At 45.5% G+C, this 24,374-nt stretch overlaps 1 protein-coding gene across 1 annotated transcript in view; it reads left to right on the forward strand.

The window, feature by feature from the left end:
* Nucleotides 1-24,374, forward strand: part of Rnf152 (ring finger protein 152) — a 67,345-nt gene that overhangs the window by 19,486 nt on the left and 23,485 nt on the right. The window lies entirely within an intron of this gene.

The following is a 24,374-nucleotide window of genomic DNA, read 5'->3' on the forward strand; positions in this document are numbered from 1 at the left end:
ACAATAATACAGATTAGTTTATATGTTACTGTAATGTGGGTCTCTTGTGTCCTAGGGATAGCAGCGACATAACTGCACATTTAGTTGCTCCCAGTGACAGAGTCTGGTCAGATGAGGAGATGATGTCTCTGGGTTATGTTTGTTCAGAGTTGGAGTCACTTTTTAGGCCACCCAAAGTGGATAGGCTCCCTAGAAGGTGGCTCCTGACACCTTCACCTTTGGGCTCTACCTTGCTGCTATGTGTGTAGTCAGTGGCCTCGAGTTAGGATGTTGTAGACACTGAGATGGGATGGTGGCCGTGCAAGCATGAGGATCTGGGTGGGGATCCCCAGGACCCACTTAGAAACCTGGTTGTAGTGGCATTCCCATGTTGTTCCAGTGCCTGGGGAGCAGAAACAGGAGGAGCTCAGGGACTTTCTGGTCAGTTTAAGCAATTGATGAGGTCCAGGTTCAGTGAGAGATCCTGTCTCCAAAAGGGTGGGGGCGGGCGGTGTTTAAATTTATATCAGAGCGGAGTTGAGTTATAATTTAATTTAAATGTACGTGATTGGTCTTTCAGAATTAGTATGCACAGGATTTATGTGGTCAGTTTTAGGGAATCTAGCAGCAACATTTTGCATTTTAAATGGTGACTCTGAACTTCATTGTCATCCCTGCCTCTCCCACTGAGTTGTGGAGGCTATACCAAGTTCAAGTTAGGATTGTGTCTCCAATTGGCAATATGAACACCATAGAATCTAGTCTACTTTACATATAGTTCATATGTGTGTGTGTGTGTGTATACACACACACACATATATATTTACATTTGAGTGTATGTATATGTATGTGGGTATGTGTGTGTGAGCATATGTGTTGGTACCCATGAAGGCCAGAAGGGCATCAGAATTTCATCCCCTGCAGGCTGTGTGATGTGGGTGTTGTCGGCTGAGCCTGGGCGCTCTACTGCTAACTGCTAAGCCATCTCTCCAGCTTCCTGAATTCCTTTGAATGGTCTCTTTGCTTCCTCTTCCCTTCTCATTCTAGGGAGCATCAATAACCCTAGCTGCAGATGCATTTGTCATCTGTTTGCTTTGTCAAGCATTGGGACTCCATATTTCCACACTGAAAAATGCCCATTTAAAAATACCAAACAGGGTGAGATGGCCTAGAGCTAAATGCTTGCGGTAAAGAAGCCTGGGCTCAGTCGTGGGGGTTCGTGTAAAGTTCGTGCAAAGAACTGATTCCACAAAGCTGTCCTCTGGCCTCCACACATCTGCCATGACACACTTAGATGACAATGGCCACGATTAATGTACTAAATAAATAAATAGCCCTGGACAGGCTTGCTTGCCCAAGCCAGCATGCCGTGAGGTCTAGACATGGCTGTGGTATTTGATGCTTTGCTAGAGCCCTTTGGAAGTCTTTGCAAGTGCCTTTCCTTCTCCCACAGCTACTCATAGTAGCTGGTAAGTATGCATTGTGGGGTTGCTCCTGCTTCAGGTGTCTCTGATAAGTCATAGTGCATCCTTAGTGCTGAGAGATGGCATTGCAAAGCTGTGGGTGTGATGAGGACAGATGGTAGAAAAATCAGAACTACTGCCTTGGGGAAGGTCAGCTGGAAGTAGTGAATAGTGAATAAGGAGATGGATGGGCCACGGTACGAGCACAGTAGAAGAGGGTATCTGAGGAGTTCTTAAGGATCTCTAAATGGGGCTCAAGGGACAGCACGGACAAGCGTGCTGAGAAAGCTGGAATGGGGTTAGGTACGTGGTAGGAGCCAGTTAAACACCATGGTGTGTCATCATTAGAGGGCTTAGAGCACAGGGAAGTGGGCACAAGTGTGGGCGTGAATCCTGGCCTTGCCGTTGCTTGCTCAATGCAACAGGCAAGTATTTTGTCTTTGAAAGGAGTCTGGTATGTAAAGCACTGGGAATGAAGTAACACTCCCTGAGGGCTGTCTGGCTCTGCCTTGAGCAGTAGACAGGATGGCTGGAGTAGGGAAGAGCTTGCAGTCAGGAACCTGGTAAGCATGGCTTTTGTGGAGATCTGGGCAGAGTTTCCCGGGTTGTGGGTCACTGTCCTGCTGTCTGTCTACTCTTGCCTAGGCTGTGAGCCCCCACAATGGAATAAGAACAGAACTGGCAAGTGTTAGGAGGCTTGGTGACGTTTTGGAAGTATCATACAAGTTTTGCAAACATGATTATAGTTCTGCCTGTTGATCAAATGGAGGGATATGTAATTGAACCACAGTTGGCCAGCCTTCCCTGCCAATTAAGAGGAAATTGCCAAGTTTTAAGAAGGCTTTATGTAGGTTTCTTTGGAAATTGGGATAGATAACTTGGTAATTTTGTCTTGGTCTTAAAACTCCATTAGGCTGTAGTTTAAACTCTAGCATTTAGAAAAACCTTGTTTTGAAGGAATAATGAGTTAGCCCACATGACTGTCCACAGGGGAAAGGGAGCTGCTGGGGGTGTTATGGGGAACTTAGGCTGTTTGCAAAGCAATTCAACCAAATATCCAGAAGCAGTGGTGGTGTGTGTAAGGGGGAATCTTTTTTTCTTTTTTTCCAACCAGCTTTGTCACATGGATTAGTAATTTAGATAGAACAGCCATGAATCACTGCTTAGCATTTCATATTTAATTTTATCCTAGAAGTCATTTCCTTTTCAATTCTCGAGCTGGAGTTATCATTAATGAATTAAACATCACAAAACCCAGAGCACAACTAATTCATTTTGAAATAAGTAGACATTTAAATCTGAAAACTAAACCTTCCTTTTCGTCCAGGGGCTTTTCATATTTTCAGGCTGACATAGGGTAGAAACTGGCCGCAGTTTCCCATATGGCAAAGGGTCACCGTGGGGAATGTGTACTGGAAACCTAGTTGGAGGACTGAGGGAATGTTGTGGCAAGACACGGACATCTGGTCTTAGTGCCCCAGTTCCTGTCAAAGAATTTCTAAATCTTTGTGATTTTCTGAACAATTTATGGAGGGGGGGAGGGAGAGAGTAAGAGAATATGTATATGTGTATGTGGGTGCCCATTCGTGTGATCGTATGGCGAGCCCATGGGCCAACCTCAGGGGTCATTTGTCATGTGCCACCAACCTTGTTTTTTGAGATAGTGTTTCTTACTGGCCTGAGACCCAATGAGTCTCAGCTGGCCTACAGAGGTTCAGGTGCTGTGTGACCCTCACCTGCACGCCTTGCCTGTCCCTGTGTATCTCCTCCATTTGACTCCTCTGCATTGATCCTTTATAAGAACGCAGTAGTAACAGACGTTCTTGAGATCTGTGGGTTTGGGAGGCACATAGCCTAGGACTTCCAGATTCTAGTAAGTGGGAGTCTGTCTTTTCACTCATTTATGCTATGTCATAGATGCCTAAGACATTAAAGTAACCAAAGACTCACACAGCATCCCAATTTGGAAACAGCACCAAATGGCAAAGAAGTAAATTGATAGAATGTCTGGGAGCATCTTCCCAGAAGCTCCACAGGCTTAGAGAAAAGGCAAGGCTCTCTAGAAAATTACTGAAATTGTGAATAGAGCTGTAGGAACATCCGATCAGATGTAGGAGAGGCCTGGGGCCTTTAAATAGAATCTACAGCTGGGATAGCCTTGTGAGTCTGGCTGCTCTTAATCTATGTGGGGTATAGTAACTTCAGTTGGTGAGCATCACAGTTGACTTGAACCATCAGATACGGTATCAATGTCCAAGAAGCTGAAGAACTGGAATGATCATGGTGTGACATGGGTTCTGCAGTGGGTACACAAGGGGGCAATGACTGCCCCTCTCTCAGAATCCACCAGTATCCAGCAGTTCAACAGAGCGCTGAGGCCCCACAGCCTCCTCCTTGATCCATGGCTGACTGTTGATAGGTCCAATTTGTTGTAGGCCTATTGCAGGCAGCCACAGCTGTGGGAGGTCATAACAGTATTTCACTGCCTTTCTCTTTGTCTTCTGCCACTTACATCGTTTCTAAGTCCTCTCCTGTCATGATTCCTGAGCCTTGGAGGGGTGGTATAAATGTCCTGACCAGGATTGAACAACCAACCCTCTCTTATTCTTAGCACTCAAGCAGCCCTCACCATCCATCTTAAAGAGAAGCTTCTCTGAGTAGTAGTTATTATTTCCAGCCTCTTCACTTAACCCTTACAGTCTGGCCCTGGCCCCTGGCTGTGATCCCCCCTCAAAATGTTTAGAAACATTACTTGGGGAAGGAGTCATTTCATCCCCCAGATGGCCTTGGGTGTCACCAAAGGTCCATTCTCAGCCCTCCCAAATACTACACATAAAAAGTTTGTAGGCGCATCCATACACGGAATCTACAGCAAGGGTACCTGGGCAACTGGAAAAGGCCACTAACCTCCCCTCCCCTCCACTCCGCTCCCCTCCCCTCCCCTCCCCTCCCTTCCCCTCCCCTCCCATCTTTTCCCCATGCCCCTTTCCTCTCACTCTCTTCTTTCGTTCCTAGGGTCTCTATGTAGCCCAGGCTGACCTTGAACTCCCACACCTGAGAGGCCTGATAGATGCATACATTAGGAATGAGGCCATAAGTGGTGGCCCACACCTGTATTCCTAGGGCTTGTGAGGCAAGAGAAGTGCTCCGAGTTTGAGGCCAGCTTGGTTTACATAGTGAGTTCTCATCTAGCCAAGGCTATGCTAAGACTCTGCCTCAAAAAGTCCCAAGCATGAAAACAAACAAGCAAGAAGCAGGCGGTGAGCAGGCAGGTAGGCAAAATGGAGCTTCTAGTTTTTGCCTCCTTGCTGCCATGTGGTTCTGAAGATTAAGCAGGGTAGTGGCTCTAGAGCCCAGGTTTGCAGCTTCCCATGAGCACAGAAGGCACAGGGGAAACAAGAAGGCCAGGAGGAAGGATGCTATGTGTATAGGAGGGAGAAACGCTCCTCAGCGCCTACTGCTGCCAGGCTGCCTGTCCCTGCCTCCAGCCTGACTGAGGTTTCGGGAGGGAGCCTTGACTTTTCTCTAAGCCTGTGGAGCTGCTGGGAAGATGTTCCTGGACATACTGTTGATTTACTTCTTTTCCATCTGGTGCTGTTTCTACATTGGGATGCTTGTGTGATTATTTGGTGACACTAATGTCCTAGGCATCTAGGAATCTCACACCATGAATGAGTGAAAACTCGGGCTCTTCCGTACTAGAATCTGGAAGTCCAAGGCCATGCGCCTCCCAAGCTCACAGAGAGGAGTCCCTCCTTGGCTTTGTAGCTGAAGTCCCACATTACTAGGAACTTAGGGTCTCAGTACATCTTGTGAGGGACACAACTTCCTCCCATGGTTTGAGAGCCATTCACAGCTTAGCTCATCTCAAGACAGCACGTGGCAGCATGGATGGTGTGCAGCCTCAGCTCTCCCTACAACTCTGAGCTGGGCTGTTGGTTGTTTTCAATGACGGTGTCATGGCGCCCAGGGAATGTGTTGTGTGACAGTCCTGAAGCACTTTGAAGCAACTTGGAGTTTGCATTTGTTCAACTCTCCTATCATGCTCCGTTGCTGATTTCACTGAAGCCAGCTGAGCTTGCAGCCAAGGAGCTCAGATGGGACCAGTGGGGGAGTACCAAAGCTCTTCCTGTTTTATTTGAAACAATTGGCTTTATCAGAAGCACTGAGGTGGGAATAAGAGCAGATGTCTCCTCTGTCCCATTCTGCAAGGTAGAGCGAGTACATGTCTGCTGCTGAACGGTGCTGTGACTGGCAGGCACCTGAGGGAGCTCCTCACACTTGTCTTTAATATGGGATTGTGCTGTGAGACTCTTCAGAAGGGACCGTGTGGGTTAGAAAATGCCTCTTCTGTGCTCCTGTAGTTAGCAGCGCATAAGAAACCTAAGAGTTTCCCCAGGTGTGAACCATACAGCAGGGACAAGCCAGGAGACCCCAGGACTCATCCTGCCTTTGCCAAATAAACTTAACACATATTTCTTATTAATATGGGTCCCAGTTCTCTCATGTATGTGAAAGTAGGGGAATTTGGCTGAGTCATGATGTCTGCAAGGCAATTAATAGGGTGCCGACTGCAAGCCTCTGGCAGAGCTCATGGAAACAGCAGAGGTGATCATGAGGGCAGCCACTGTAACTCCATCTCTAAGGAATTGACAGCTCTAAGCTGGGACTGAGAGACTAATTAAGAACAAGCTTCCAGTGCAGAGGGCCCATTGAGGTCTTTACATAGGGGCCAGCCAGGCCTAGGAAGGAGTTCTGAAGGCTTGTCCAACTACAAGTTAGCCTGCAAAAGATGGAGGATGCAAACAAGTCATGAGCTGCTATGAGAAGTCTAGGGAGATGACATGGGAGAATATTTCTAAAGCTGGCTAGATCTCAGGACAGAATCTACATCTTAGTGTTCATGAATACAAGAGACACAGCTCTAGGTGGCTTGTGGGCAGAGGGGCTGATGAAACTCTAGTCACCTTCAGATATAGAGAGCTATGGTGCCAACAAAGACCTCCTGTGCCTAGGAGACCTGGGCAGGAGGTCACAGCTGCTCTGTACGTGGGTGGGCCTTACTTGTAATCTCAGAGTGTCCCAGAACTTCATAGACACCTCTGCTGGGGAAGGCGGGCTTTTGGAAGTGGTGAGTGAGGCCTGAACATGGGATTGTGATGATGTTTCAGGTTAGACCAGTTCAGGCGTTTCTAACTCCTTGGGAGGGTTAACTGGCTTTGCACATTTCAATAGACTTACCAACAACACAGACCCCAAATCAAGCTGGACTTGACCCACTCCCTCAACATGGGCCTTGCGCTCTCCGCTGCTGCTGTTTCTATGTCTGCTGAGGTACCATCGCAGGATAAATGCCTGTCTTGGGAAACACATTTTAGGTTAATGTTTAAACACTTCCATGGCAATCACTCTAAATAACTCCTGATCAAGAAGAGTCTACAACAGGTTGTCACCTAAAACCAGGGTAAACAGAGGCCAAACTTCTACTTTCAATGGCTGGCCAAACCATGGATGGCATGGAACTGCAGTATGAGATTCTCTGTTACTTTTATGCCTGTAATGACCCTAACGAGGCCATGAAGCAGGAGGGTTGGCAGTTTCAAACTAGTACAAGAAGTTCAGAGGAAGCACTGCAGCAACCCTGGGCTGGGAAGATGCTTTCTATCCTGTTACTGTTACTGCTTATAGCTAAAGTGCCTTTTTTTTTTTTAATGTATGGCAATTGAAAATTCCCTTTTTTTTTTTTCAGGATTCAAGCCAGAGTGTTCAGAGCCCTAAGGGATTAGAAAAAAACTGACAGCTTTTAATATAAAAGTTGTTTTAGTTTCACCATGATTTTGAAGCCATGTGGAGCCAGTGGGTCAAGTTCTTGTGGAGGAAGCATTGAAAACTCCAGTTAGATGAGGTGACCTTGGTTGGCTATGTCATTTCACACCCACAAATATTTGTTCTAGTTTCATTTCCGTAACTGTGATAAAACACCCTGAACAAAAAAACACTTAGGGTATAAAGAATTTATTTCAGTTCAGAATTCCAGATTATGATCCATCGTGACAAGACAGTCACAGTGGCAGGAACTTAGAACAGCTGCTCAGATCCCACCCACGGCCAGGGCAGAGCACAGAGACATAGGCTCACTTACTTGCTTGTGCTCAGCTTGAGCTCCCCAGCCTATGTAATAGTACAGCCCGCAGTGGGCTGGGTCTTCCTACAACACTTAACCTTGGACAGTTCACCACAGTCAAGTCTATGTGCCAATCCAATATAGACATGTTGCTGAGACTCTTCCCGGGTGATTCTCATTTGTGTCAAGTCAGCAGTGAAAGCTATACACCATTATAATCTCTGTTTTGTCTTACTTTTGAGACAAAGTTTGCCTCCGGCTGGCTTTGAACTTACTCTGTAGCCAAGGATGACCACCAACCAATGCTGGTATTAAGCATAAATGCCGCCATGCCTGGCTTGAGGTCTTAGTTCTAATAGCTGAAAAATAAAATCTTTCTATGCTTTGTTCTTTTTATAATGTTGTGGGTAATCATGACAGGGGTTGAAAGCTGTGACATGCTATAACCACTGTAGAAGTTGTCCACACACAGGGAATGTGTGTGTGGTGGGGGAGCAGGTTCCCTCTCTTTGCTGCTTGTACCTGTTTGCGTTAGACCAGGGCTCTGAAGAATGCCTGTTCCCCCCTGTTTTACTACTTAATTAATTGTCCTGAGCAGCGCTGTGCTTCTAGAGGAGGACGATTAGGAGAGGAAAGACCGACTGTGCATGAGGGTGTTGGTAAATAATGCTTAGGTGATGCTATTGTGATAATTATGGCTATTTGAAGATAGCTTTTTATGGCAAGTCTTCAATCTTCCTGTCACTTCCCCTGGGTCCTTCCACTTACAGGCACATTTGTCACAGGAGCTAGCCAGTCGGGGGTCCAAATCCCTGGAGGATTTGGCAGCTCTCTGAATTTACTTTGTGTGTTCTGTGGCGAACTCTCCAGGTCCTCAAGGGAACCTCGTGCTGTGTGTAAGGACAGGAAACCAGGACAAAGGACGGAACATGCAGTAAGGCTAACCCAACCCCCCCCCCCCACCCCCGCTCCAACTGCAATAGGCAGCCACTGGTGTTAGCCTTCTTGTCCCTATAACCAAATACCTGATGGAAACAGCTTAAAGGGGGGAAAGAGCTCAGCTCGTGGTTTCAGGGAGATCAGCCCAAGGCTGTGTGTCCTGTGTGGTTGGGCAGAATCTCACAGTGGTGGGAACCTGCAGTGAAGAACAATTTTGCCTCATGGAGAACAGTGAAGAGAGAGTATAGGGGTAAGATGTAGCACTCATTAACGGGCTTGGTCCCGCTGGCTTTGCCCACCTCCTACAGCTTCCACTACTTCTCAGAACAGCATACTAGCTGGAAATGAAGCTGAAAAAAGGGAGTTCACATTCAAACCAGGGCAGATCAGTGACCTAGCAGGCTCTGCTGACAACTTCCTTGGACTGAAGGGTTTCAGCCTTGATTCTGTCTGGGATTCACATCCTAAGACTGTGGCCCCACTGCATGCAGTCCTTCTTGGCTTATCCTTGGCTCTGGGTGTTGGGGGTGACTTGCATTTGAGCGTCTCCTGCAGACAAGTCCAAGGTGTCTTGGGAATGAAATCTTGGGTCCCCAGTGTTTGCTGCTTTCCCAGACCCAGGTCCTTGGTGTTTGGGGAAGCATGGTTTTCCAGTTTGGGTGTTTTCTTTAGCATCTAGTTTTTAAGTGTCTTGCTCACTGGCTTTTCTCCCATCATTTCTGCTCACCAACTCAGAGTCAAATTTAAGAAGTCAGCCAGTGAATTTTGTTAATGAATCTTTTGGAAGCTTTTAGAACCAGCGTCTCACTTTGTGGATGCCCAGTGAGGTTGAGTGACTCGTCTGAAGTGAGGTTGGTGACAGAGCTGTGATTAGAACCGAGGAATCTTTCTGTACTAGAATATAGGGAAATATCCATCGGTGTTATTAAAGTGTGAGGGGAAGGGAACACTTAACAAGTGTTTTACTTCTAGTTTAGTCATGTAGTTGTTTTGCCCCCATCTCTGTCTCTGTCTGTCTGCCTACCTGCCTCTCTCTCTCTCTCTCTCTCTCTCTCTCTCTCTCTCTCTCTCTCTCTCTCTCTCTCTCTCGATAAAGTCTTGCTATGTAGTCCTGGCTGGTTGGGAACACATTATATAAAAGAGGTTGGCCCGAAACTCAGAGAGATACTCCCGATCTGCCTCCCCAGTGCTGGGATTGCAAGTGTGTTTTGCCATCCTGCCCCCAGCACTTTAGTTTTGAGGCTGAGATGTTGACAAACTAATTATATTGTTACATTTTAATAAGTAAGTCTTTATAAGTCAGAATTCTCTGAGCTATATCCTGTGCTGGATTTTGCCAACTTAACACACCGAGGAACTGCCTCTCTCAGACTGGCCTGTGGCTATGTCTATGGAGCATTTTCTTAATTGACTATTGACATGGGAGGTCCCAGCCCACTGTGGGCAGTGCCATGCCTGGTCTTGTGGTTCTAGGTGGTATAAGAAAGCAGGCTGAACAAGACATAGAATGCCAGCCAATAAATAGTGTTTCTCCTTGGTTTTGTCTCAGTTCTTGTTCCTCATCCCTTAATTCTTCAATGATGGACTATGATTCGGAAGTGTAAGCAGAAATGGAACCCTTTCTCTCTAGGTTACCTTGAGTCAGTATTTTATCACAGCAACAGAAGCAAATGTACCCCTCTTACAGAAAAACCTTACAAAACACAGTAGCTTGCTTTTCTGAGCTGTGGCCCCCAGCTCAGCTGCCTCTCTCACATCCCTTTGGGCTGGGCTTTAGGAGTTGTTCTGCCTTCAGTCTATAATCTTAGAGGGTGGAGCTTGCATATTCCAGGTCCACAAGCTATGCAGTTCTTTCTAGCAGTGCCCCACCACCATTAGCTCCTTTAACTTATCTGCTCACTCAATTTCTTCCACTGACCTTCCCAAGCCCTTTTTGATGCTGTTTTCCAGTTTTCCAGACAGAGCCAATGAGTTCTCTGCAGTCTGGGGAGGTCATTAGCCTGCTGCTCTGATGCGAGTTGCACTCCAGTGCAGCATTGATCCCCGACTATTTTCACACCAGGCTGGACACAGACAAAGGCTTGGCACTGCCATTTGCTTGGCTTTGCTTACTTTCTTCCATTGTTAAAGTATCTGTGAATCAGCACTGGATTCCAATGCACTATGGAAGTGGGGAGTGATGGGGGAAGGTAGAGAAATCACAAGTTAGTGATAGACATCTATTCCTACGCAGAAACCCATATTGCCTTCTGATGGCGCTGGCTGAAATAACCCTCAATTCCAGAAAATGGCTTGCTGGCACTATCAGATGTTACCTCATCCCTCTTTAATTCTCTTAGTTGTAAGGAAGAGAAAAACAAGCGATGGGAAGTCACTAACAGTATGGTTCCCAATGATTCTAAAGTGATTGTGTTCATCATAGAGGAAGTGGATGTGACCCGTCAGAATCTTTTCCTTGAGACTTTTGCTGGGAGTGTGTACGTCTTTCTCAACAGCTTACCAGGTGACTTTCCTAGGCAGCCAAAATTGAGTCCCATAGCTACAGAAGGTAAGGTGCACACCTGCTGCTCCCTTCACAGGCACTAAGCACCATGAAGCACTTAACTAAAAAAATACTAAATAGAATTCTGTTTATAGCAGAAATGGACATTTTGCCCAGTGGCTTGTTTGCCACATGTGAAGCCATCTCCATAAGGAGGTTCTTTGATGCTCATCATCTTCTTTGACGTAGGCTGGGTGTTGCTAGAAGTTATCCTGTCTTGTTGTCAAAGAATCCTTAAAATAATAAAACACCTTTAAATTCCATATTCTGTAGGTCTCTGAGGCTTTTGAAGGAAGATTTTATCTAACTATTTTACCTTATCTATCTATAGAATCATATCTATCTGTTAAACCTAAGATAAAAATAGACTAATAATTGACATGACCATGATTTGATCAACTAACAATTAGCTTGTATTACTTAATTATCTTAAGCAGCCTGCAATAGCACTTTCAAGGTATTGGAAGTAAATGGGCAAGCTTGCATGCAGGCAGAGTCAATTGCCAAATTCTGCCAAGACAAGATAAGCAAGTCCTCAATAGTTCCTGCCTCACAAATATATCTGTCAGATATATTGAGCCAGAACGCTGAAGATGATGCTCCACCATTATAGAGAGTTTTGGGTGACTTTTCAGGCACCAAACTGTCTCTGTCATTTAATACCTGTATACTCAAGTAATTAACTTTTATTCCTTCTCAAGTCTCTGATGGGGTTGAAGACTATATAATTTAGTCTTACAATTAAGCTTAGTTATTTAGGGATAAGATGTTTTTAGGTCTAGATAGATGTTTTAAGTTGGTAGAGTTGAGATATGATAGTGATTTACATTCAGAATTTTAGACTCACCAAGACAGGAAAGATGTTTTCTTCAAGGTTGTCAAATACAAAAAGCCAAAACATTTATATAATTCCTGGTTGTTTCATAGTCCTTCTTTCTGTAGGTAGTTTATTTTACTTATTGTAATAATATAAATGTATGCATAAAAATATAATAAAAATTGCAAAAAATAAATAGCATGGGTGTCAAATTCACAGACACAATCTGTTCACTGCATAATTGAAAAACTCCTTTTCTGTTCTGGGGACATAATACCTGGACAAAAACACCTTCCAGGGAAGAATTGCGTAATTGGCTTGCAGTTGTTCTCTGTTTCAGTCTTTCAGTTTGGGAAAAGGCAGCAGCTTGAAGCAGCTAGCAGCACCCACTGTGAAGAGCAGAGAGAATGCATGCATGCCTCCTGCTCGGCTGGCTCACTTTCTCCACTCTTACACATTTCAGCACTAAAATTGAGTGATGTTACTCGGTTCAGGGTGGCATTTCCTGCCACAATGAACACAATTAAGAAGTGTCCCTCCCAGGCGTGCCCGCAGGCTGGCCTCACCTAGGAAACTCCTCACTGAGACTCTCTTACCAGGGGAGTCTATATTTGGCAAGGCACCCTGCACAGGACCCTTGAGCAAGGGAGGAGGGCACAGTGTAAGTAGTGGCGATGCACAATGCACAGCAGCCCCAAAGATGCTCTTCCCTTCATCCAAAAACTTACATGCGAATAGACCTCACAAAAGCGGTTACATGGTTCAGGGTATCAGAGTGGACCCAATGCAGTCAGGAGAGTCTTCCTAAGAGGGACAGTCAGAGCTCACAGTAGGAGAGGAGATGACAGAGTCAAGAGGTGAGAACACTTAGGAAGGGCCTTTGAGCCTAGCACGCAGAAGCTGTTAGAGGCTATAAAAGGAAAAAGGGACAAATCTTCCTGAGCCTTGAAGGAGCCACCTCTGCCATTGAGTTTGGCTGTTGGGGCAAATTGCAGATACCTGGCCTTGAGCCCGTGACGTAGTACATTAGCAATGTTTTAGGCTTCGAACTATGTTGAAATTTGTCACAGAAACTGCAGAGATAGATGCATTCTACAGTTCTTATTGTGGCTAAATGGGACAATGTATCTTCTAAGTATATAGACTACCAAATGCTGTGTAAATAAGACTACATTCAAGAAGTACTTCGTATTTACCTGAAGCTGCAGGTTGGGTGGTGAGGTAAGAAGAATCAGGGGACCAGAGTTGAGAGCTTTTCAATTACGCAGTGAACAGATTGTGTCTGTGAATTTGACACTCAGGCTATTTAGTATTTTTTAGTTAAGTGCTTCATGGTGCTTAGTGCCTGTGAAGGGAGCGGCAGGTGTGCACCTTACCTTCTGTAGCTGTGGGTCTCAATTTTGGCTGCCTAGGAGAGTCACCTGGAAAGCTGTTGAAGTCCTGATGTCAAGTCTGGGCGATTATAAAGTATCTCTTTTGCAAGGATAAGAGCTTGAGTTCCACCCTTGCACTTAAGTTAAAAACAAAAACAGAACAAAACACGCCCCCCCCAAGACCCAAAAAACAAAAAACAAAACCCCTTGGTTATCTTGGTTGTACATACTTGAAGTCCCTGTTCTGGGTGGAGACAGGCAGATCCCTGGGGCTCACTGGGCAGCCAGCCTAGTCTGATTTGCAAGTCCCAGGCCAACAAAAGACTCTTTCAGAAAACAAGGTAGATGACACCTCAGGAAAGACAGCCCAGGCTGTCTTCTGGCCTGTACATATATGTGGTGGTGGGAGGGAAGGTGGGAGGGAGTAAGACAGAGAGTGGGGAGGGGGAGGGGGAGGCAGGAGGGAGAGAGACAAAGAGACAGAGAGAGACAGAGGTGGAAGCAAGAAAGCACCAGAGGATTCTGGTGGCTCTAATTAGACTGGCTCACTGCAAAGGAACTGCTGCAGGAGGTTAGAGCAGCTCTCTGAGAGCAGTTGTCTGGGAGGCTGAATGTCGGGATGGTCTTCTGAGTTTAGGGGGAAGTCCCATGGAGGACACTGACTCATCTCCTAGTGATCAGTTTAGGAGCCACATTGAGTTCCAGCCAGGAGTACAGAGCACTGCTCACCCAGCGCCCTTGACTGTGGGAGCAGTGACATCGTCAGTGTCTGCAGACACTTCCCTTGATCTGACGTATTAGAGAATAGGGGGACAGAGGAATTTTTCTTCTCAGATGGGCACGTCTTAAGGATTGGTGGCCGGGCGTGGTGGCGCATGCTTTTAATCCCAGCACTCGGGAGGCAGAGGCAGGCGGATCACTGTGAGTTCGAGGCCAGCCTGGTCTACAAAGTGAGTCTAGGACAGCCAAGGCTACACAGAGAAACCTTGTCTCAAAAAACCAAACCAAACCAAACCAAACCAAACAAAAAAGGATTGGTGAATATTTATGTATATCCTCATACGCCCTGTTTGAAGGAGAAACATGATTTTGGAATTTCCTCCTTTGAAACCTGTTTCCCAACAGCTGTCCTCACTGCCTCTCACTTCCCTGGGTGTTTTGAGCCATGATGTGCTAAGCTTTTGGGGCCAACTCTGGGCTGCCCATCACCTAGTGCATGCACCCTGGCTTTTGACAATAGGTGACATTATCTGCTTTTCACATGTCACAGGGAAGACGTTGTAGATAAAAGTTTTTTTTTTAAATAAATCATAAGATGTCTGGCAGCTGCTGCTGTGAAATTTTCAGTGGGGTTTCTGGGTCATGGCTGGAAAGACGGCGGCCTATCGAAAAAACTTGTTACCTTTGTGCACAAGAACACATGGCGACTCTGGTTGTGTAAGATCTTGACTAGGGAACAAATTGGGACACCTACTCTGGTGTCATGTGACTTCATATTGGCCACTTAACTATTTGGGTTTCATTGAAAACATCCAGGCTTGATTCTATAAAGGTCATACTAAGTGGGCCTGAGTGTTCAGACTGTCTGGTTTATATTCTCTCAGTTTAAAGCTTGACTGTGAACCTCATTGTCTGAGGGACTCTGATGGTTTATTTATCTGTAAAATAGGCAGATAAGATGCCCCTCCCACAGCTGTTATGAGGATTTGGCAAGACACGGTGTGCCGGCTCTGCCCCTCTGTCCCTCCCCATTTGGACTGGGCAGCTCAGGAGCTTGGCTGGGACACTTGGATATGGACCTGGGGCACATCTGGGTGAAAGTTCTTCAGCGTGAGCACCTTGGGCGAGCTATAAAGTTCCATGCCGTGTTTTCAGCTTCCCTGTTTCTAGGTACTACTTACCAGTCCTAGTGTCTTTTCATAGAAAATGGTACGGATTGAAGTCCTCTTTTCCCACAGTTTCCTCAGTACAGTTCCTTATTATCCAATCAACTATTTGCAGATTGGTTCTGCCTTTCAGTAGCTTGGGTTTTATTGGTTATTAGAGCTGGCTGCCAATTTGGTGAAATTATAGGAGCCCTTTGGGTTATTTCTGACTTAAGATCTACAGGGGACTTATTTCAGGGAGGTGGAGTAATCATTGAAAGTACTCAGAGAACTTTTGTTCCTTCCCCAGTCTCACTTAAAACCACTGAAAGAAAAACAATGGGGATTAGAATACGGACATCACCCTCCTATGCGGCCTACTGTATGCACGATGTGGTGAGTGGGTTCTTCCTGGGCTCTGTCACCTGGTCACCCAGAACTGTGTAAGGTGGTGCTTTCTTGGTTCTCAGGAAGGAGGCATGAAGGCACAGGGAGGCAGACACTTGGCCAAGTCAAACGTCTTGCCAAAGCAAGGCTTGTCATTTGACTCCCAGTGGCTCTGACTTAGGCTTTCATCACTACTACGGCATTGCTGACTCAGGTAAAATCCAGTTGGGCACTAGAGAGGGAATGGCCTCTTCTGAGACAGGGAGCATAATAGCTGATGTTCCTCTATGTCTCCATGGAGACACATTTAGTATCTTAGCAGTAAAGAAGCTGAGCTCTGAGAAATGTTGTTGGGGATGGTCCTTCATCCCCTAGAACCTGCCAGGGCTTCATCAAGAAGCAAAGTGCCCCTAGACTCAGCTGATGATGGAGATCCATCTGCCAGAGGGATGGGAGTGGGATGCTGCAGGCAGAGCAGTGTCCAGCTGGACTTCTGAAAGCTCTTTCTACACAGTTTAAAAACATGCACAGGCTTTGGTGTCCTTCTGGTAGTCTGTTTGGGCTGCTTCAACTCAGTGACTCAGATCTCCATTACGTGTCTGCAGCAGAGAAGTGGCCACACTGGCTCCTAAAATTTACTTCTTGAAAAGGATACTAATGGGCCTTGAGGATCCTAAAGGAAACGAAAATGAAGATGCCTCTAAAGGAAACAGGTCATGTAGTATAGTACTCAGCTTTGATGTTAATAGAGTAGGAACCAGAAAACTTCACCTTTTACAAGAGTTTCAGTATAGCCAGGCTCCTCATCCACATGTCCAGCCATCTTCCCATTGGATGAAAAAAAATGAGTTCCTCACTAGTTACTCAGCATTTGCATGGTATTAGGTTTGGTGAGTGATCTAGAAATCATTTGAAATAGCAGGAATACTAAATATGTAGCACAATTATTAATGGTTAGAGAGCCCGTGGAAGCATAGATGCCTTCTGCCTGCCTCAGATCAAATATGGATGCAGGCACTGTGATATCACATGAGAAAACTGAGCATCTTTGCATTGAGTGCTGCTGCCCCGTGTACTGCCCATCTCTTCTCTCCCTCGTGTACATTCTAGAAGCTGACACCAGCCTCTCAGCCTGTACTTAGTGCTGTTCCTCCAGTGCTCTGCCTGTCTCTACCTTATGAAGTGACGTGGGAGAAAGGTTGTGAGTTCAGGTTGGTCTTGGTCTCTTGTGGGAGGGTGAAGGATGAGAACTGAGAAGTCAGAGGAGACCTGCCTGCTCTGCTCTTATGCTTTCTCTGTCACAGCCCCGCCCCTATCTAGTCATTAGTATGTCTCCCACACTTACTCCCTTCCATGGATCTGCCGGCAGTACCTGTCTTGTCCTCTCATCACTGGTGGTGGAAGCAGATTCCATTGTCACTAATCTGGATGTGGATTAACTGCATCTGGTTCAGGTCCTTTGCAGCCAAAGTCTGTGCACATAATCAATGGACTTCTGTGGATGTTGATGAGGATGGTTGATAGTCAGGGAATGCTGACTTACTTTCCCTGGAGTTGTAAGAGATTGAACCAAAGGCTTTACACATATTAAGCACACAGTTTGACACCGAGCTACAGGCGACTCTCAGTTTCTTCTTTTTCAGTGTGTTTGACATATAAGCCGAGACCTTTTCTCTTAGGGTATAGAGTCATTCAGACACATGGTAAAATTATTAATGATTAGAAAAATTGTAGATGTATCAGTGCCTCTTGCAAAAACATTGAACAAGCTAGAAAAGCTTATATAGTGTGAAACATAGACAGAACAGAGTTGGTGAGCACCATCTCTTCCTGCCCCCTCACAGAACTTACTAATAGTTGGTTGATAGGAGAGGAGTCCAGAGGCAGCTTTAAATCTGAGTGTGTGCTGAGTGCAGAATACAGCTCCAGATGCTGGGGTCACAGCAAAGCACATGTGGTATAGATCATGGAAATGGGATGATACCACACAGCCTGGGACAGGGAAGAGGCACAGGTTTTAGCAGATGTGTGTCTGATTTTTTTAATGGCAAACAAAGAAAATGGACAAGGGATGCTAGGCAATGTTGCCATTTATAAAAAGGCCTTGTCTTAGTTACTGTTCGACTGCTGTGAGAAAAAACCATGTCCAAGGTAATATGTAGAAAGGAAGCATTTAATTGGGGTCTTGTGTGCACTTTCAGGGGCTTAGTTCACCATCATGGAGAACCAGGCATGGTGCTAGAGATAGAGCCAAGAGTTCACATCTGATTCACAAGCTCTAGGCAGAGATAGCTGGGTCTGCCATGGACATTTGAAAATGAAAATCTCATCCCTAGTGACACGCCTCCTCCAGCAAAGCCACACCTCCTTATCCTTCCCAAACAGTTCCACTAACTGGAGACCAAACATGCAAACATGAGCCTGTGGGGACCATCATCATTAAAACCACTACAGGACTCATGGAAATCTAGTAAGTCCATGGCTTTGGAACATAGAACTGAAGGAAGTGAAGGGGAGCACATGGTAGTGTGGGCCAGATGTCTGGGAGAGTGAGAGGCAGTGGAGGCTGGACTGGCTCTGGCAGGCCAGCTCGCAAGGATGGAGTGAGGGGAGCCATGGGAGGTGGACAGGGAGGTGAATGTGTGTCACAGGAGCTGTGGTGTGTATTTCTTATGAAAGGACTGGGTACTGCAGGGTTGGGAGAAGGCCATGAGCTCTGGCATGGGTCATGACACTAGAACTGCAGTGACTAACACATGAAGGTGAACAGAGGTCTGTGCTGAACGAATGTCGAAATTCCCAGCTAGAGGGTCGTAGCTCACAAGAGAGCCCGAGTCAGCAGACTAGAGAGAAGAAGGATTGTAGATGTATGTAAGGTCAAACCTCTGGGTGAGCAGACGATGAGATGAGAGAGAGAGAAACAGCTTTGATAAGAATGAAGGTGGTTGGGTCTCAGGTGGAGAATACTTTCTTAGCATGTAGGAAGTCCTAGATTTAATTCTCAGTACCACAAATTTTTTTTTAAAAAATTGAATACTAAAAAAAAAAAAAGAAATAAAAGTGATGGTGTGAGCCAGAGCCTCTAGAAGAATAGGGCTGCCAGGAGCTGAAAAGGGAGTCGATGGGAGGAGCAGGTTTCGGCTCCCCAAACCTGACACCGACATGCACACAGAGAACCAGGAATTCTGCTGTGGATATGTTAGCTTTGAGACAGCCTTGAAAGACCCTGGTGGCAATCCGAAATGTGTGACCATCCCTACTGTTTGAGCAGCAATTTCAAGGCAAAAATTGTTACCCTTGGCAGCATGCTCTCTCTGAAACATGCTTTAAGAAAGATAAATGCTTATGCCACGGTTATGGTGATGATTTTGAAAATTTACCTCAGGGCTAAATATGCATTTGTATTTCTCATTAATTCAAAGCCACATCTGTAGAATTAATAGATTACAGCATCAGTGCTGGGCCAATAGAGACTTCTACCATGTTTACCAGTTCTGGGTGTAACACACACACACACACACACACACACACACACACACACACACACACACACACACACCACACATACACACACATACCACACATCACACACACATCACACATCACGCACACAACACACACATCACGCCAGTGGAAAAGGCTTATTTAGCCATTTTTTTTATGTCTGTCTATATGTTGAGTCTTTACTGCCCTTTTGAAAGTCAACCATTACTCTTATGAATGCTTGCATGCATGTGTATGGTTTGTGTGTGTGTGTGTGTGTGTGATGCTAGAGTCTCACACCACAGCTTTGGGGGGGGGTAAGTGCTAGACCACTGGGCTTTGTCCTAATTTTTTTTTGTTTTAATGTTATTCAGATTTTTTCAATGATTTTTAAAGTATATTGTGTGTGTGTGTGTGTGTGTGTGTGTGTGTGTGTGTGTGTGTGTGTGTGAGAGAGAGAGAGAGAGAGAGAGACAGAGAGAGACAGAGAGAGAGACAGAGAGAGAGACACAGAGAGAGAGACAGAGAGAGAGAGACAGAGAGAGAGAGACAGAGAGAGACAGAGAGAGAGAGAGAGGCAGGGAGAGAGAGAGAAAGGGGGTAGGGGAGAACTTGTGTATAGGTCAAAGGACAACTTGGAGTGTCTATTCTCATCTTCCATCATGATTCAGCCAGTGTGTTTACCCAATTCACTCTAGATGGCCCTTCTTTCCTTAGTTGGGTTAGTTACCTGTTTTTTTTTTTTTTTTTTTCTTTTCCCTCTTGTAAAAAATAGTGTCTTATGTAGCCCAGGCTTGCTCCCAAAGGTATGCAGTTGAGGATGATCTTGGACTTCTAATCCCCGTCTTTACCTCTTAAATTGGTAGGCATGGGTCGCACACACCCTAGCTTATGTGGTGACTACACGTAGGGCCTCGGCAATGCTGGGTAAGCACTGTGCCATGTGGCCTATACTCCCACCGCATCTTTCCTTCTGCTCTTACCACAGTTGTCTTCAGCAGAGAAATTGTACAAGTAGATATGTGAGGGCGCCCATGTATGCTGAGGCCCCTAACCCTATCCTTAGAACACTATTTGAGAGTAGGTGGGAGACTTAAATTCCCTAGTGTTGTTCTGAGACAGGGTCTAATGGAGCCTAAGCTGGTTGAGGAGAACAGACTTGAGGCTGCCACCACTGGAGAGGCTACAGGTTACACTGTAGGCCCATGTGCCTTTACCATCCCAGCTTAGGTGGTGCTGGTGAACCGAACCCCAGGCCTCTGGTTTGGTAGGTCTTCTTCAGAACATCCTCTGTAGCTGTGTAGGAGGTTCGGGCCCAAATCCGTGAATCTCCATGGGCTTGATTGTGGTTTTCTCAGAGTCTCTAGAAGAATGCATTGTGTTCTCACTCCTTACCAGAAGGAGATGAGCCCCCATCAGCATCCCTGTGCCTGGTTCTGCTTTCATAGAGTGTAGTGAGTGTTCACGTGCAGTATTGAGGTCGGTGACTGCAGCACCAATGGGGCCAACCGTGCAGAAAGAATTACCTGGGAGAAGGGACTGAGGCACTCTGATGTCGTGGGGCTGCCTCTGGAGATCGGGGGGTGGGGGTGGGCTCCCTTCCTCTGCCAAAGAGGAGGGGGAGGAAGGTCCATGGTGGCAAGGAGACTGAATTAGAGGGAGATTGAGTGGCTTTGGGGAAGTGCCCACTATTTGATGATAAATGACTTTTATGCCTTTGCCTTTCATTACATGACACCATCACAGTCTCTTATTCTGTGTGAGAGGGGCAATTGAGACAAGGACAAGAGAGAACCCCTTCCTCTCATTAGGCTACTGTAACTGAATATCACAGATTGGCTTAGAAACAACATGATTCTGGAATGTAAAAGCCCATGATCCAGGGAAATTTGGTGTCTGCTAAGAGCCCACTGTCTACGTCACAGATGATGCCTTCTAGATGTGTCCTCATATAGTGGGTGGGGATGAACAGGCTCCCTTGGGGGATCATAACCACCCTCTTAACCTTATCTCTTCTTTTATATTAGAGGTGCATTTTGGGATGCACATTGAGAGTGCAGCAATGTACATTGACTAAAGTTCTATATGGGCTCCTGGTCAGACTCTTCACGGGACAGTGGTGTGGGCCGTTCTGGGAGTCTCTGGAGGAGAGGATGTGCTGGCATGGCAGAGCACAGAAGCCTGCAGTTTGATTATGACAGGCACATTGATTTTGCCTAAACCCAAGTGTGTCTTAAGGCACTTAAACTGAAGAGATAGAGGAACTTTCAGGGCCTGGCACGGAGGAAACAATCTTTCTGAATATAAGCCAAAAACCTCAACATCTTATTGGAAGACGGATTGTGGCTTTTTTTTTTTTTTATTGCTTGTTTTGTTAGTAGTCTACATGCTTCTGAGAGGCACATAGGCAACTGTGAGTGCTGACTCGGTGAGAGGGATCCTGTTTGCAGATGACTTCAAGTGAGGTTGTTCTCTGGGATTGTTAGTGTTTTCCCCTTCATACGACACCATCCAAACTGTCAGCATGAAAGTCACTGTAGCCCTCTCTCTCCTGGTATAAAAACCTCACTGTGTGCCTGGATGGCTGTATGGCTCTAAGGAAGAACAAAGGGGAAAAAATGAAGGGAGCAGGCTTTGTCACTTGCTCTATGTAAATTGTTAATCACTTGGATGAGTAGGTAAATAAGCATCGGGTTTTTTTTTTTTTTTTTTTTTTTTTTTGCAAGGCTATGTGAATATCTAAAGGTCATCAGAGCATTTCAAAACTAGGTTAAATGCACTCACAAACTCCCTTGAGAAATCAAGTTTCATTGCCCTCACAGAGACAAAGGCTTTAAACAACATGGCATAGGCATCCATGCTGATAAGTTATTTCCTCGGTAGACATGAGGTAAGAGATTTCCAGACCTCTCTGGAATCTTACCCCTTAGATGAAAAATACTCCTGTGGGCATCCTACAACTCCAGGACAACACTGAGAGTAATTAGCAACAGGGCAGTATGGATTCCTGCTTCAGCCTGTAGTAAGGAAGGACTTCCTTTTGTTGTGGCTGAGAGTGGCTGCAGGGTGTCCTCATGCCTTGCAGTGTCTTAAGCGTTGTGCCCTAAATGTATTTTCTTTTTCTTGCCATGAAATACATATACAAATCTTTTATTTTATTTTATATTCATGTATTTGTGCATGCGTGGCATAAGCCTATGTGTATGTATGTGTTATGTGTGCGTGCTTGCTTGCATGACATACATGCATGTATGTCAGCATTTATTTGTGTCTGTGTGTACAGAAGCCAGAAGTCAACATTGACTATGTCTTTCTATCACTTCTCACCTAACATTTTGAGATGTTCTATCAGTGAGCCTGAAGCTGACCAACTGGGAAAACTAACTTGAGAGAGCTGTAGGGGTCTGCCTGCCAATGGTAAGATCACACCCGCATTGCGCTGCTTAGATTTCTATGTAGGTTCTGGACTCAGGTTCTCATGTTTATGCAACGAATACACCAACTGCGCCACCTCTCCAGTCCCAGTTTTAACAATTTTAAATGTATGGTTCACTGATGTTCCAGAACATTCGATTTTCCATTGGTAGAATTTAAATGCTGTACATCTTAAATCCTACTCCCCTCTCCCCCTTTAAACTATTTCTGAGTTCCTGACAATATAGCAGGAGGGCATTGTGCCATGTTCCTTTGACTATATGAATTACCTTCCTTCAGGTCTCGGCGTAGTTTCTTCAAGATACATCTATATTGTAGCAAGTGTTCAGAGTTTTCTCCCTTTTTTAGGCTGAGTAGTACTCCACTATATAGACACACCATATTTTTGCCAATCTATCCATCTGTTTGTGATGCTTGGATTTTTCTTACTTTATCTATTAGAAATAATATGCCATGATATGGGTTTATGTCTTCCAAGTCTTGTTTTTGGTTTGACTGAGTATGTGCCTAGAGTGGAATTACTAAATGATATGGTAAATCTATATTACATTTTTTTATAAACTGTGGCATGATTTTCCAAATCAGCCTGTACTTTAGCTTACCATAAGCCTAAGTTACTTCTAGTAAAAGCTGGCTTTTATACAGGGTACATGTGAATTGAAAACATTTTTTTTTCTGGATAGCTCAGCAGCCCTGCCTTCTGCAATGTTTTCAGAGCAGATTGGCTAGTGCTTGACCAGGCCTGTGCTCCAGATGTGAGACTCTGGCAGGAAACTGTTCAGCCCTCTCTTATTCTGCAGAGTCTAGGCTGTGGTGTAGGTAGGAAGAGGAGGACGGGTGAGGGGCACTTAAAGGTTGAACATCTGACCTTCTGCCAGAAAGAAGGGAGAGGACAGATAGCACCTCCTATGGGTTTCTAGACTCCAGGGAGACAAAGCCGTTGTGGCTATGGACTCCTGTGACTCTGCCAGGTTTTTTCAAACAATGACAGCAGCCTCTGGCAGAGAAAAGAGCCCTTGGGAACATAAACGAATGTGTTCCACTTTGTCATCTGGTTTGTGGTCAGTTGTCAATTAATAGAACAGCACCGTGAGTTAGAAAACAAGGCCACAAAGCATCTTTCAGGAAATGTTGATGCCGTGGAATTATTCTGCCCTCATTGTGTTGGCTCCAAAGGGGAACAGTGGGTTGTTCACGGCAAATTGTTTAGGAGGAAAAAGTGTCATAAATGGTATTGCTGGTTAAGAAAATAAGTGAATATGATAAACTTCTGGCAGAAAAAAAAAAACCACAGACCTTGCTTTAGTTTTGGAATTTTCTATTGTGTTCTTTGTACTAGGTTTCTTTTAATTGCCAGTGTTGGGAATTAAACTAAAGCACCACGTATGCACATATGCTTTACTTCTATCCCCCGTGCTGTCTTGGGAGGGCTCTCTCTCCTCTCTCTCCCTTTCCCCACTCCTCTCTCTCTCCTCACCCTCCCCGTGTGTGTGTGTGTGTGTGTGTGTGTGTGTGTGTGTGTGTGTGTTTGTGTGTGTGTGTTTGTGTATGTGTGTGTGTGTGCGTGTGTGTTTTTGTGTTTGTGTATGTGTGTTTGTGTGTGTGTGTTTTTGTGTTTGTGTATGTGTGTTTGTGTGCGTGTGTGTGTGTGTGTGTGTGTGCGTGTGTGTGTGTGTGTAGGCCAGGGGACCTCAGCTGTTGTATTCTAGGTCCCATCTGCCCTGTTTTGGAGATGGAGATGAGATCTCTTACTTAGGGCTCTTAGATTGAGTTTAGCCAGCAGGCCAGACAGTCCCAGTAATCCACACCTCTGCTTTTCCAGGGATGGATTCACAAATACATGGCAGGTTCTCTTTCACGTGTGTCAGAATAGAATTTGGGTCTCAATGCTTGTGTAGCAGGCACTTTGCTCACTGAATCATCTCTTTGGCCTCTGATTCTGTTTTTTGTAAATAAAGTTTTACTGG

The sequence above is a fragment of the Acomys russatus genome, chromosome 6 (genome assembly GCF_903995435.1).
Source record: "Acomys russatus chromosome 6, mAcoRus1.1, whole genome shotgun sequence".
Taxonomy (NCBI): domain Eukaryota; kingdom Metazoa; phylum Chordata; class Mammalia; order Rodentia; family Muridae; genus Acomys; species Acomys russatus.